Consider the following 14,750-nt stretch of genomic DNA (forward strand, 5'->3'; position numbering starts at 1 on the left):
TTAGAGACTCTTGGACTCATTTTTTTGTATTGGAAGAAACCGTTTCATGAAAAAAGCCATTTCAAACATAGCCATGAGAACATAGGGCTAAAAATGATAGTACTAAAACTAACATTTCTGAGTACTTACTAAATAGGCACGAGGTGATATTTTAAGTGTTCCACAAGGATGGTCTCATTTAATCTTAAACATGGGCCTAGAAGGTTGTTAAGGTACTATTTTCACCTCCATTTAACATATGAGAAAATTTAGGCTTTGAGAGTTAAGTACCTTTTGGAAACTAGTGGATATAGAGCCATGGTTTGGGCCAAGGTCTGGCTGCTTTCAAAGCACATGTTTTTTTTTTTTGTTTTTTGTTTTTTATCAATACACTGTATTTTAGCAAACAAAGTCATGAACAAGATTTTGAAAATCACAGGCTTTGTCTGTTCAATGTAATTTTCTATAATTGGGTCAAAGTATTGTCAGATGAAAAAAAATTCAAGCTGTATTTTATATCATAAACAAAATACTAATAAATAAATTGGGAAACAATTTAGAGTATACCTTTTTTTTTAGATTCATAAAATGAAATTACTGCTAAAATTGATCTTTGAGAAGCCAGAAACGTGGACATTGTAATAACAGAGAACAAAGAATACAATTTGGGTTGTATTAGTGAGAATGATAACTGTGAACTCAGATTTAAGTAGTCAGAAAGACTTTGGTGGCCTCAGTTCCTGGTTCCACCACTCGATGATAAAGTCCTTCTGATCAGGTTTTCTGGCTGTTCTAAATCTCTACTTCTGTATTTCTAAGCTAGAAACAATAATAGGACCTACCCAAGTTGAATAAGAATTAAATGAGATAATGGAATAGAGTGGAATTATATCTTACTCATTTTTATATTCTCAGCCTCTGGCATGGTTCCTGACCATAGCACAGTCAATATTTGTTGGGTGAATGACTAGAGAAAGGGTGAAAGCTAATAAGAAGTGACTTGGCAGAACAGATGTAGTAGATATAATCTGGAGCATGAGGAAGCAGGGCAGGGCCAGCTGTATAATTTACAGGACCCAGAGCAAAGTGAAAATGTGGATCCCTTGTTCAAAAAAGTAGAAAAATAACCAAAATATTGTTAAAACAGATTCTAAAACAAAGCTTTTTACTTTCTGTGTCTCATCATGATGTTTTTATTTGCTATTTTATGCTATTCTAAATGAAGAAAAATAAAAAATTTAAGTTGTCAGCAGGAATTGTACCATGAATCTTTATAATGTGCAATGCCAGTTTTAACACAAATATAAGAGAATTGGACCTATATGCAGAATCACCAAAATTATATAATTTGTATTTTGTAGCTCATACATGCATATGTATTTTGTTCTTACAGAGCTGTGAATCACTGCACAAAATTAACTGCTTTTACTTCCCTTCTTGATATGCACACATCTACCAACACTTTCCACCTTCAGCTTACTGATGAGTAGGGAAGGAAAGAAAAAGGAGCTCTGTGTTACTCTATTTCCCTTTCCTTCTGTTACCATTTTCAGTGTAAGTAGTCGGATAATACAGGGAAGTAACAGGGGTGTAATGGACTTCCTTAGTCATTCCTGTTTCTTTGAATCTATTTGCTGACTTTCTTCATTCAAAACAAGTTTTGGTGCAATGAAACGCCTTAAAGGCTGTCAGTGCCCCCACTTAATCAGTCTAGACATGCCCTCCTTGTATTTGTTTCGAGTCTCCCTGTCTCCCACTCATTCTGGGGCCATAGAATTCTAAGCTTATGGGGCAGAAAGGTAGAAGGAATGCGTACTGCGCATGTCTTCCCTTCTTACACATAATTCACCATTCCAGCAGACATCACTTACAGAAGACAAGTGCAAGATAACATTAAGAATTTCAGGGGCGCCTGGGTAGCTCAGTTGTTAAGCATCTGACTTCGGCATAGGTCATGATCTCATGTTTCAGGCCATGATCTCACAGTTCGTGAGTTTAAGTCCCACATCAGGTGAGCTCGAGCCCTTCTTTGGGTGAACACGAGCCCCGCTTCGGGCTAACACAGCCCTGCTTTTATCTCTCTCTCTCTCTCTCTCTCTCTCTCTCTCTCCCTCCCTCCCTCCCTCCCTTTGCCTCTCCTGGGATTCTCTTTCTCTTTCTGCCTGTTGCTCACTAGCACTCTCTCTCTCTCTCTCTCTCTCTCAAAAAAAAAAAAAAAAAAAAAAAAAAAAAAAAGAATTTCAAGGTGGCAATGGCAAAACATTAAATCAAGCGTGGGGCCCTGTGTGACCACATGGCTCACATGCTCCTGAAGGTGGCCATGAAGTGTGGTTAGACCCAGAGGAAGAATTTCCTTGAAATAAAGGTTCTCAAATGTAGGGACTGAGTCCCCAGAGAGACTGTGGAATTTCTGTCTCTAGAGATCTTTCAAAACAGCCTCCTTCTGCTGGGAATAGTGTGTTCATCCCTGTAGGCAGGTGAATGGACTAGGCATCCTCTCAAAGCTGCTTTCTGCCTGCCACTGTGTTCTTTGCTGTCATAACTCCCAAAATATAGAGGGAAAAATTCTTTCAACTTTCTTCTGAATTTGGCGAGATTAGAAGGGGTGTATACTCGTTATGTCTATTGAAGCCATTAATAAGACAGGACATTTGATAAAAACATAACTTGGAAAAGAATGAATCCAAAAAGACATTTTAATACTGCTTGTTATGCTCTTCATCTTTAATTAGGTTGTGGTATTCACTTTGGACTTATACTGTTGAGACAGCTTATATATCTTGAGAAAAAAGGAATCCTTTTTCATTCTTTAAGACGTACGCATGCAGTATGTGGTTTTGACATGCTAGTTCACAATCCCCCACATTATGCCTTTGGACCTCACAAATAAATGTTATGTGATGGGTGTCCCACTGAGATGTGAAAATGAAATATGCAAACCTGAAATAACTTGGAATGAGGGTAAGACGGGGAAGAAAGGAGTCTCTGACCAGAATGTTGAAAATATATCCCATATTGAAGTTATTATGATACCACAAAAATCTGAATGTAATTTAGACGGTTTGGTTGGAAGTGGATGGCAGAGTACATGTGTGAGGGGGAGAACTTCAGACATGTGGACAACATTTTCAGAAGAGACTCTCAGTTCAAGGTCAGATGTCCCCACAAGTATTGAGGGGTGGAAGAAAGTGCTCAGAAGATGTTTTATTTATGTTGCACATAGCACTGCACAATGGTTTGTTGTATTGTTATTTAGATGGCCTGTGTCACAAACGGCAGGCTAAATGCCATAGTTCACTCTGGAATATTTTCTGAACTGGCATCAGGTTCACAAAGCATAAATATTTAGAATTTATTATTCCTAATGAAAAGTGATGTTCTTCACACTATCCTATCAGTATTTTTTTAAATGCCATCTCATTTGGATCAGAATTCATCATTGTTTTCTTTGATCTGTTTCTTAAATGCTTTTCTATTTTTGTCACTTCTCATTACTATTTGGGGGCAAATAAATGCTGGTATTGCAGACTATTATGTGTGACTTTTTCAAGGTGTTGAAAGTTACATATGCCAAATGTGTTTTTGTAGGGATACTTCCCTTCACTTTAAGAAAAACATTAACTGTTCTATTTGGCATCTCCAAAAAGAGCTCTTAAACTCAGTTCCATCTTCCTGTGATGGAGAAGTTTTGCCCCAAATAATGTGTTCTATCAGTGTACCTGATGCCGCAATTCTAAAACTGTTTTCTTTTCAGTTTAGGGGCTGAGGATTTCAGAGTATCTGCAGTGCAGAATTTAAACATACATCTACTGACCCTTTATCTACATGAAGTTCTATGGAAAATACTGTCTACCTAGGTCATGAAGGGCTGTGTAATGGTTTGAGTCTGAGGGAGTGTTTAATTGTGATAGCACACCTCTCTCATGATGTTATACAAAAGCCAAAAACTGCAAAACTCCACATACCTCAGGATTGGCCTAAAATCTTTTCATCCGGTCATATTTGCATTCAGTGAATATTTATTAAGTACCTACTATGTTTCAGGCAGTGTTCTAGGTTCTTGGCGTATTTTAATAAACAAAACAGAGTTAGAGCCTATCCTCTGTTGATTTACTTCAACATTGTAAGCAAACATTCCAGTCACAGTCAGCCATAAACATATTGGCTATCTGATTTAGTAGCCACTTGTCATATGTGGCTATTTAAAGTGAAATTTAAATAAAGTGAAATAAAATTAAAATTTCAGTTCCACGATTTCACTAGCTATATTTCAACTGCTTAGTAGCCACATTGGAAAGTTCAAATATAGAACATTCCCAGAAGCGCCTGGTTGGCTCAATCAGTTACGCATCCTACTCATGATTTTGGCTCAGGTCATGATCTCACAGTATGATTTTGAGCCCCACGTTGAGCTCTGCATTGAAAGTGTGGAGCCTGCTTGGGATTCTCTCCTTCTTTCTCTGCCCCTCTCCCACTCTCTCTATCTTTCTCAAAATAAATAAATAAACTTTAAACAAAAAAGAACATTTCTTTCATTGCAGTACGTTCTATTTCATAGTACTCTCTATCATTAAAAGAGAAAGGTTTTGTCAGTTGGGTTAAACAACTTGAGCACAGTTTAGCAAAATAATGAAAGTAGGGTAGGACACTGACATTAAGTTATGCCACGGTGTTTGCTTTAGCAGCCCTTATTTCTGGTATTCTGACATCATCAGCCTGGTCACATGTGCAATGACCAGACTTTTTCTAGGGAGATGAATGCATCTACATAAAAGGGAGGCAATAAGCTGGCACAAGTGCTGCTACTCCCCCTTCACATGACCTTGGTAGACATTATGATCATCACAAATTCTTTCCTGTTGAGCCTGAACATGATCTCAGAATCCTTTTGAATACAGCATTTGAGGTAGTCACTATCACTTGCATTTGGTATATGGATAAATCCTCTTTGCCCTTCTTGAACTCTGTACAGATCTGCTCCTCCTTTTCTTAGCCAACAGCTTAGATGACTAAGATTCTTTAAGATGAAGTCTAGAAGATGGCAAGAGAACAAGTAGGAACAATAGTGTTATTTCCCAATGGGCTTTCTCAGACTTAGGCTCTAAATGTTCATTTATGTTCCACCTGACTCCAGAGGAATCCCCAAGGAAAAGAGAAACGGAGCACTGGTTTGGAGACCTGATTATGCACAGTCTTAGATTTGGAAGGAATGTTGGCACATTGCGTAGCATTTTGCCTTACTTTTTCTTTTCTTTCAAAGTTCACTTAATATCTTTAGTAGATATTATCTACTATTTGAAAAAGAAAAGCTTTATTGCGTTCTTAAGAGTTTAACAGTTACCTTCCTTAGCACTGAACTTTCAGATCCCCTGAGAAAGTTAAGGTGGAAATTTACATCAGTGGGGGAGGAGATTTGGACCTTCAGCCTTACTTTTTGATTGATTATTCCTTTTATAAGCTGATATGGAAAGAGAGACTTATTTTTAACATTTTCAACATGGTTCATGTGAGAAAACAGATGTTTATAATAGGAAATCCTATTGTGTGGAGGGACTTATCAAGACTCACTTACAAGGCTTGAAGGCTTCTACGTCACAGGTCAGATTTGATGTAAGGGCCATTGTGCCTCCTGTCTGGATTGAGTGATGACTGAGATGGCTAATCATTGCTGTTATTAATGTCCTCTTCTTAGAAGGCAAACAAAAGGAGGAAGTCTGGTATCAAGTATCAAGTCTGCCTTTACGACTGTTGAAGTATCATCACAATTATAAATGTCTATGGGAACATGGTGGAGAAAGTAAATATTTTGGTATTCCCCTTGATCTTAGCCAACAAGATGAACATAAAAGAATTAGTTCACGTTCACAATGGCCACATACTCTGTGCTGTTCCTAGTTGCATGCAACTGGGGTGTTATGTAGTGGTATAGTTTTCCACTTCACCAGTGTTGAGTAATGCTTATCTCAGAGCCTTTCTGATAACTTGCTTGCTGTTTTAAAAATTGAAATACATCAGAATAGGAGCCAAGTAGAATGCAGTATACAAGTGGTGATGTGTAATCTTTGGCATTTCCCTTAAGTATATCAAATATGAAACAGTACTTTAACGGATGCCTTTAATATTATCTATGCATTCAAGGGTAGAGAGACTAAATAAATGAGCAAAGAATTGATTAATTGAAGCTTCACTCTCACTATATGCCATCCCCAAATCTTTGTGAAGCGAAGTGTGGTTTAAATATAAATGACTAAGTAAAATTCACACAACCCTGGTGAGGAAAATAATGATCATCATCATCCTCATAACGCCCACCGATTTGATTCTTGGCTAGAAGTGTATTTATAGTAATGTAATTTCCCTAAAATACCTTTACCGAACTTAGTTTGAGTCTACTAATTATAAAGAGATGATCTTGACATGTCTGGGGCATTACACGCTTTTGGAAATGTACATGTGGAAATTGTGGACTCTTTCCTCTAAAACTAGCGCTCTCTGTGTGCTATAACCACACACAGAGCTGCTCCAGGGTCAGTCAGTCACTCTGGACTGCTGTTGTTCATTTGGAAATGTTCCTCAGAAACCCCTTTGGCTTGCGTCCTTGTTATTCTACCTGGCTTTCTGTGGTGGCATTTGTAGTAGCCTTCCTGCCCATGTCTCTGCTCTGGTACTCCCTGCACCTCACTGCTAGACTCAGCCCTATGCTCTGTCATCACACATCTGCTTGCATATTTTCTGTGGCTCTCTGCTCCTGGTTCAGTTTGCGCTCCAGTGCCAGGCATTCAGGACTTTCAGTCACTTGGCACCACCGCATCTTCTTTCTAAAACTCAGCTTCTGTGACTCCCCAGCTTTCCTGCTCCGTTCTGGGAAATCTGACTTACCATGGGTACACAACTTCTTTCCAGCATGCCAGGGCTAAGAGTGCTTTTTTCTTCACCTAACATAGTGTCCTCTGTTTACCCCTCTATCCACCCTCATTAAGAAGCAGATCAATTCTCATTCCCTCCTTATTTATTCTGGCTTACATCCTCTTGTGAATTTCACTTGGGGGTATGACATAATTTAGCTCTCATTATGTATTCTGAAATTGTCAATGTGCTTGTCTTGTATTCTAATAAATGTAGGGACAGATTCTTTTACATCCCCACAGACTTAAAGCTTAAATTAAGCATACAGTTGGACATAAATATTTAGGGATTGCTTGATACCCCATTTATTTTCATAGTGTTCCGCACATTTACAGATTTGTCTTCAGCAACTGTATAGTTTTATTAGAAAAGGAAGCATTCTCCTTCCATTTTGTACCACCCCCTTTTTTGCAAGCAACTTCAAATATTTTGGACTTCTGCAAGAGTGCATCTTGAGCACTTCTGTGTGGATGGCAAAAGATATAGGTAAATTGATAGCCAGACCACCACACATGTATTTATTTATACCTATATTCATTCACATGTCCTGTGATTTAATCCAGTAAGCACAGAAATTTTTAATCTGACCAGTGATGAATATATGCAAGTGAAAACATTAGGTATGCCTCACCCATATTGATTTAGTCAAATTTAGCAATAAATAGTGCTGATAGATGTGTAGTAAAATTTACATACCCACTTCTTTCTATAGGCTTTCCAAAGCGTCCTCTAGGAAAAGGTAGGTCATAAAATGAATCTAACACTTGGCACCAATAATCTAAGTTAATGCACTGGAAGTAGTAAACTAAAATCCATTTAGTTTGTTTTTATAATTATGGAATGCTGAAAGCAACCTAAATGCTAATAGTTGGACAATACAAACTGTGGTATATCAGTTGAATAGAAGATTATGTCACAGTAGGGTTCAGATTTTTTATTTTTTGGAGCAAATACTTAACTAGCTCTATGTCCTTAAGCAAATCATGGAACTCTCTAAGCATTGGTTTTCTTATCTGTACAGTGATGAGCTAGACAAGACCCCAAGGACTGGTTTTGCTTTGAAGAGATGTGAGAATGGCGATTTGGATTTTATTTCAGCTTGCTTTCACTTTATATTCCTACTGAACCAGTAAATAAATGGTACAGAGGAAGAACATGAGATTAAGAAAGGGAGTGAACTTGGCTCTCCAGTGCCTTTCTCATGAAGGCATGCCCAGAGTTTGATGGAAAACACAGTTTGCACAGGGTGAAGAATCTGCCAGTTCAGAGGTGTTTAGAACCAGAGGCTCACTGTCTTTCACACAGTTAGTCTGGGAGAAGGGCCACGTCAGTGTCTGAGGAGTTGTTCCACATGGAATTTCTTTTTTCATTGCAGGTATATCCTTTCCTCTACTATATTCTTTTTATTGTGTAATCTGGCCTTCATTAAGTTTGGCTGTGGCCTACTACAAATGATTTACTGAAACACAATAAACATTGAATGAAAAAATACATAAAGCAAGGTTTTTCTTCCTCAAGAAGACATATCCAAATTCTTTTTATTTTTATCTTTTATTTTTTTACACAAAGTAACTGAAAATTACCTTGCTTGTTTGGTCTCCGTGAAGTAGACCGCATGCTGAGTCTCCCTTGGGTGTCTTCACCATCATTTTCAAATTCAGGGTTTGATGTTTAGTTATATATATCATCTGGAAGACCAAAATACCACTACTGTTACTCCTACTACTGCTAGTACTACTACTATTACAAATACAGAGGTGCTAAACCATGTTTTAAAAAATTGCATTACATGTGTGACCTCAAAAGTGTGCAGGTAATATGAGGATACCCTTTGTATACCTCTGAAGAGTCCTATGAGGACTGATTGAGATAATGTACATGAAATGCCAAATGTGGGGCCGGGCATATGATGATCATCCAAGAATTATTAGCTATTAATAGTACTACTGGCTTTCAATAATAATGTGCTGTAAGTTACAGCATTATTTTATAGACCACTTAGGAAAAAAATACCTGTCAATTAAACTATGACATAGTGTTCTTCCTCTTTTAACTTTTTTTCCCCCAAAACTCTGAAGGGTCATGTAAGGTTTTTAGTAAGTATTGAAGGAATTCTTGTAGACTTATTTAGACATAGTTTATTATAGATTACTCTCGTGTCTGAAGATATAAGCAACATAAATTGGTTAAAGTGTTCCTGAAACTTCCCCACATTCAGAATTTGATTCTCTCCACTCATATGTTTTCCCACATAGCATTGTCCTGTGTGCCATATGTGTGTCCTATGTGCCGCGAAGAGCTCTGTTGATGCAGCATTTAAGAGTGGGCCACTGTTGCCTTCCTGATTTTCTTCTGAGCCTCTGATATCCATTTAATTTTAATTTTTTATTAGAGAGAGAGAGAGAGTATGTGTGCACGCACACGAATGGGGGTAGGGCAGAGGAGAGAGAGAGAGAGAGAGAAAGAGAGAGAGTGAGAGAGTGTCCCAAGCAGGTTCCAAGCTGAGTGTGATGCAGGGCTTGATCCCATGATCCTGGGATCATGACCTGAGCTGAAATCAAGAGTTGGACACTCGGCCAACTGAGCCACCCAGGCATCCCCTGATATCCAGTTTTAACACTTTCCTTTTTGACTAAGCTCAAAGCTTTACTTTTTCCCTTGGTTGAATCCTATGTTGCTGGAAGTTAAGCAGCTTCCATCCAGAGTTAGCAGGAAATTTTAGGCAAATTGATGTTTATCGCTTAAACAATAGTTTTGTGTGATACATTAATTAATCAAACCACATCTATTCCAGAGATTTGGTCATTTCTCCTACTTCAGTTACATTGCTTGGCATAGATTTTTAATGTGGGTGAATGTATCTCAGTAACAAAGGGTAACACATTTCTTCTATCTGTATTTTCTTGTCTTACCTCCTGGAAATCACGTAGCTTTTGCTTTTGCAAAAAAAATACAAATTGTTGTCATTCTTCTGTCATGAATATATGCTTCACTAATTTCAAATTTGTACTTCCGACTGCCCTATTCCAACTTTTTTATTCAGTGAATCATGGTATATTTTAAAAGACAGAGGCTCCTGGGTGGTTCATTTGGTTAAGCATCTGACTCTAGATTTTGGCTCAGGTCATGATCTCATGGTAGTGAGACCAAGCCCCACATTGGGCTCAATGCTGGACATGGAGCCTGCTTGGGATTCTCCCTCTCTGCCCCTTCCCTGCTCTTGCTCTCTCTCTCTCTCTCTCTCACAAAAAATATATATATAGTATGACAATCAGTTAAATAGGAGAGTCTGAGCATTGTATATATGCCAGGTGAAATGATAATGTAAGAACAGCTGGGACAAAGGCTGTGCATACACAGGAACTGACAGTGATAGCATAGCATGACTGGAGCCTAGAAGCCAGCAGCTGTTAGATAAGATACTTCCCTATGTCAGAGATGTTAAAATGTGTGGGGAAAACCTAGAATTGGTGGAATGTAATTGTAAGAACAGAGTAAAAGAATGATAATTTTAGTCATTCTTTATTACGAGTTAATTTGTGAGTAATTTGAGTTGGGGACAGGAAGTTATTGAAAAAAAGGAAGACCTTGGTTTTCCATCTTGAAGCAGGCATCCCTGACCAGAAGCAGATTTCACATAAATCAGAAAAAAATCTTACCAGTTGCTACTTTTTGAAGAAAAAGCCACGAAAAAGCTGTGAAAAGTGACTGTTGAGTACCTATTGCTATAACTTTTAATCTGACAGATTTATAAAATCTGAGTTAAAATTTTGCTGATATGTTATTTATGAGAACTGCAGGAACCCAGATCTTCTCTCCCACCACAGTGAATAAGAATATGCAGATGAAATAACTGATATTGTTAGCAGGAATATGCTTCACTTTCTGCATTTAGAGTAGCAAGAGTTTCCATTTTCCTGGAAATAAAATCTGATTTCTGTGGTTTAATGGCAGTGGTTAGTTGTAGTTGCTTTCTAACCCATTTGTTCTAAATTCAAGGTTATAAAACTTCTATATAGTTTTTAGCAATCTCAGAACCAAGTCCTATAAGCTTCACTAAAAACAGGATTTCCCCTTTTTGTAGAGAAAAAAGGAGAGAAATCACACACACGCACACACACACACATACACACAGAGGGCTGCCTCCCACAATTCAAAATAATAAAATTAACTTTTATTGAGCATTATTATGTGTTAGATATTGGCCAAGGACTCTGCATATGCTACCCCATTTAATCGTATGTGTCTTTGAAGTAGAGGGTTGTAGCAGATGCTGTGTGTGATCTGCCCATATCTCTTCGCCTCCCACCGTTCCTACAAGCTTCTGCCTTCTGAACATCTGCAGTTCTTTGCCTGTGGACTCTTCCTGTTTGGCCAAGTCTGTACAGCCTCTGTGTTCGATCAATGGTTGATGGGAATTGGTAGATTAATACCCCAGCCCTCTCGTCCCTCTGGCTGGGAAAATTCAAGGTATGTTCTACACCACCTCTCAGAGTAGTCTGACAAGGTTGCACCAGTTGCCTGTAGTGGTAATTGCTTGAACGCACAGCAGTTTATTGGCTTCTCTTCCTTCCCAGTCTCACTTCCTCACTACCCCCTGGCACTTTTTGGATCAGCTCTCAGGTAAACCATTTGTGCTCACATCCTTGTCTCCTTGTATTAGTCCCAGTTTACAGATGAGGAAGTATGCCCACAGTCACACAGACAGAAAATAACATCCAGGCTTTGAATCTAAATTAGGGGGCTCACAAAAATTAGCAACCTGATTTAAGGGGGAAACTTTTTTTTATAAGTACAAGTTTTAAATTATTACTACTACTATTATTCTTATTCTTATTCTTATTCTTATTCTTATTCTTATTCTTATTCTTATTCTTATTCTTATTCTTATTCTTATTCTTATTCTTAGAAAGTGTGAGCAGGGGAGAGGGAAAGAAAGAGAGGATCTTAGGCATACTCCATGCTTAGTGCATAGTCCAATGCGGGGCTTAATCCCACAACCCTGGGATCATAACCTGAGCCAAAATCAAGAGTTGGACATTCAACCAACTGAGCCACCCAGGCACCCCAATGGGAAGACTTTGACCAGGTGATCTTACTGAAGTTTTTTTTTAATTTTTATTTAAAATCATGTTAGTTAACATGCAATATAATATTAGTTTCATGTGTACACTATAGAGATACAACAGTTCCATACAACACCCAGTACTCATCACAACCAGTGCGCTCCTTAATTCCCATAACCTATTTTACCCATCTCCCTACCTACCTCCCCTCTGGTAACCATCAGTTTGTTTGCTATACTTAACAGTTTGTTCCTTGGTCTGCCTCTTTTCTTCCCCCCTTTGATAATTTGTTTTGTTTCTTAAATTCCACATGACTTTTGTGGCTTAGGAAAATATTTGCTAGCTCCATCCACCTTGTTGCAAATGGCAAGATTTCATTCTTTTTTATGGCTGAATAATATTCCATTACATATATATACTATGTCTTCTTTATTCATTCATCAGTCGATGGACACTTGGGCTGCTTCCATAGTTTGGCTATTGTAGATAATGCTGCTATAAATATCAAGGTGCATATATACCTTTGAATTAGTGTTTTTGTGTTCTTTGGGTAAATACCTACTACTGCAATTGCTGGGTCATAGGGTAGTTGTGTTTTTAACTTTTCAAGGAACCTCCATGCTGTTTTCCAGAGTGGCTGCACCAGTTTGCATTCCTGCCAACAATGTAAGATGGTTCCCATTTCTCCACATCCTTGCCAATACCTGTTGTTTCTTGTGTTGTAAATTTTAGCCATTCTGACAGGTATATGATAATATATCATTGTAGCTTTGATTTGTATTGCCCTAATGGTCAGTGATGTTGAGCATCCTTTCATGTATCTGTCAACCATCTGTATGTCTTCTTTGGAAAAATGTCTTTCATGTCTTTGAATGGAAGAAGATATTTGCGAATGACATATCTGATCAAGGGTTAGTACCCAAAATATATAAAGAAGTTATAAAAATCAACACCAAAATTGAATAATCCAAATAAAAAGTGAATAGAAGATCTGATCATGCTGTAGTTTCACTCTTATCCAACTTTTTCAAGGTTAAGTGTAACTTATATTTTGTATTTCTGCCTACCTGTGTTGGATTCTATACTAGAAAATGCTGACAAATTTGACTTATTTATTTCACATAGCACTGGAATGAACTCAAACTATATATCCATATATATATATTGATTTTCCACAAAACTGAAGGGAAGTTACCTTATTATGTAGACAAGTATAAAGACATTCTATCTTGAATAACTTATTGACAGATAATTCTTGATGTTATTCTAGGAAGGGGGTTAAAACAAAATCATTCCAAAAGCACTTTACCTGTAATTGTCTCTAAATTTTGTTTTCTGGATCAGTATATTTTGTATACATTCTTATGTTATTAGTTGAGTGAAAATTACTTGAAGGTAGGATCCTCATCTGATTCACCTTTTTTTTAACCTCACAATATTTAGTACAAAGTCTTGTATCAGTTGGCTCTGAATAAATATTTTTTTTTTCAACGTTTATTTATTTTTGGGACAGAGAGAGACAGAGCATGAACGGGGGAGGGGCAGAGAAAGAGGGAGACACAGAATCGGAAACAGGCTCCAGGCTCTGAGCCATCAGCCCAGAGCCCTACGCGGGGCTTGAACTCACGGACCGCGAGATCGTGACCTGGCTGAAGTCGGACGCTTAACCGACTGCGCCACCCAGGCGCCCCTGAATAAATATTTTTAAAGTAAATAAATGACTGTATGGACTCAAATTCATATTTTATTTTTTATTTTATTTTATTTTTTATTTTTTTTAACGCTTATTTTTGAGACAGAGAGAGAGCATGAACAGGGGAGGGGCAGAGAGAGAGGGAGACACAGAATCTGAAACAGGCTCCAGGCTCTGAGCGGTCAGCACAGAGCCCGACGCAGGGCTTGAACTCACGGACCGTGAGATCATGACCTGAGCCGAAGTCGGACGCTTAACCAACTGAGCCACCCAGGCGCCCCTCAAATTAGTATTTTAGTAAATGGACAAAGACATTTAAAGTTAGGATCAATATAGTGATAAACGTACCATCTCGTAAATAATTACTATTGAACTTTGAGATTTGTGTTGCTGTATTTCTGTGATCATTGTGAAAAATGACACTGACACTGAATCTTGTGCCACTCATTAACTTCAGATAACATTCTAGATACCTTTTCTCCAGACTTCTCCAGAATTGTTTGAAAGAAAACAGAAACCTAGTATATGGACCTTCTTGTAGCTGTTTCAGATTTATTGGTGGCCTTGACTAAGAAAGAAGTAGGTAGTCACAACTTAAAATAGTGAAGCTACTGCGTGGTTTTGAAAAATCCAAACTAATTAAATGGAGGAGACAAAAACAAAGAAAAGGATCCTGTACTTCTCACACTTAAATCAGTGGTTTCATGTGTTTTTGGACATTTTCTCCTGAGTTTGGTCATTCCTTGTTCTTTGTTCTTTGATATTGTTAAGAACACAGCATCCTCAGGGGAGAAGTTGATGCCTTTGTTCACATGTTCTTCTCTTGTCCTAGCTTTGTTAAATTTTCCCCAGATTCTATCAGATACATGGGTACTTAGGGAGTCTATAACCCCACGTGTCTTATGATTCTTTAATAGGGTGGCTGCTTCAGGTATTCTTAATAGTGAGTCCCTGAAATGATTATAATTCAGAGTCATTAGAGTCAAATCTGACCATTGTTATGCTTTCAGGGGACATGGTGTCCTAAGACTAGTCCTACATGTCAGTTTCAGTAGTTTATGCAGGTGCTAAAGCTTTGGTGGGCTCTTCTATAAGTTTGACCCATC

The 14,750-nt window shown here is 38.0% G+C and overlaps 1 protein-coding gene across 13 annotated transcripts in view; it reads left to right on the forward strand.

Moving 5' to 3' along the window:
- Nucleotides 1-14,750, forward strand: part of BBS9 (Bardet-Biedl syndrome 9) — a 453,760-nt gene that overhangs the window by 365,663 nt on the left and 73,347 nt on the right. The window lies entirely within an intron of this gene.

This window comes from Leopardus geoffroyi, chromosome A2 (genome assembly GCF_018350155.1).
Source record: "Leopardus geoffroyi isolate Oge1 chromosome A2, O.geoffroyi_Oge1_pat1.0, whole genome shotgun sequence".
NCBI lineage: Eukaryota > Metazoa > Chordata > Mammalia > Carnivora > Felidae > Leopardus > Leopardus geoffroyi.